This window comes from Castor canadensis, chromosome 9 (assembly GCF_047511655.1).
Source record: "Castor canadensis chromosome 9, mCasCan1.hap1v2, whole genome shotgun sequence".
NCBI classification, from domain to species: Eukaryota; Metazoa; Chordata; class Mammalia; order Rodentia; family Castoridae; genus Castor; species Castor canadensis.
The window spans coordinates 80836650-80837611 of NC_133394.1; positions in this window are offsets into that span (position 1 = coordinate 80836650).

The following is a 962-nucleotide window of genomic DNA, read 5'->3' on the forward strand; positions in this document are numbered from 1 at the left end:
AGACAAATAACCATACAAGGTCTGTTCTCACACTGGTTTCCTACCCACGTGATTCTTTTGGGATATCTCTTATTTTTCTGAAATATGCAAGGAATATATAACATTAGTATCAGCTTACATGAAACAAAATCGACTGACTATCAAAAATCAAATGCCTCCTAACATGGCTCTCCACCATTTCCCACGTCAGACTCTGCAGGCTGATGAGGCTGATATGCATAGAACCCAGCACGAGCTGTGCCTGCTTCCTCAGCTAAGAATGTGTCATGTTCCTTACTTTCCCTAAAGTGACACGGGAAGGCCCTTCTTGCTTCCCCCCAGATCAATTCTCCATTTTCTCTGCCCTGTTGTGTCCCTGAGGCTGACAAATAGGCTCTAGCATCCAAATCCTTTGCCCTTCTTGGGCCAGAAACAGAGATAAGTGTTTGTTCCCTCTATCTCTGGGCTCTTTCTCTCACCATGTAGATGCAATTTGGTAGAGGATCCTCTACCTTTAGTCACAGCTGCTTGGAGAATCTCTTTTCCCATAGCTACTCTGGGTTCCAGCTATGAATTCCCTCCTCTCCTACCCCCAAGCCTGGATGTGGAAGTCTTCTCTGTGTGCTTCACTCTGCAGGTTTCCTTACCCTTGACCCCCCACCGCCTTGCAAACAGTCCCTGCATTCTATTCCTTAAATCTGTACCTTCGTCCTCTATTTCTTTCCTTCCAGAAAACAGACTGATGCAGACCTAGAGACCTCTCACCTCCCAATCAAATCCTGTTTGGCATCCTCTAATCCACTTATGCCCTTGCCACACTCTCTGACCTTGCTGAATGGATCAGGAAGGTGATGGTAGATAATGCAAAGGAAAGCAGGGTGTGGCTCTGGCCAGGCAATTTCTTTGTGCTTAAGAAATTAAGAAGGGGAATATGGTTGATGTACTTTCTATACAAGAATGAATACAGAATTTTTAAAACTGTT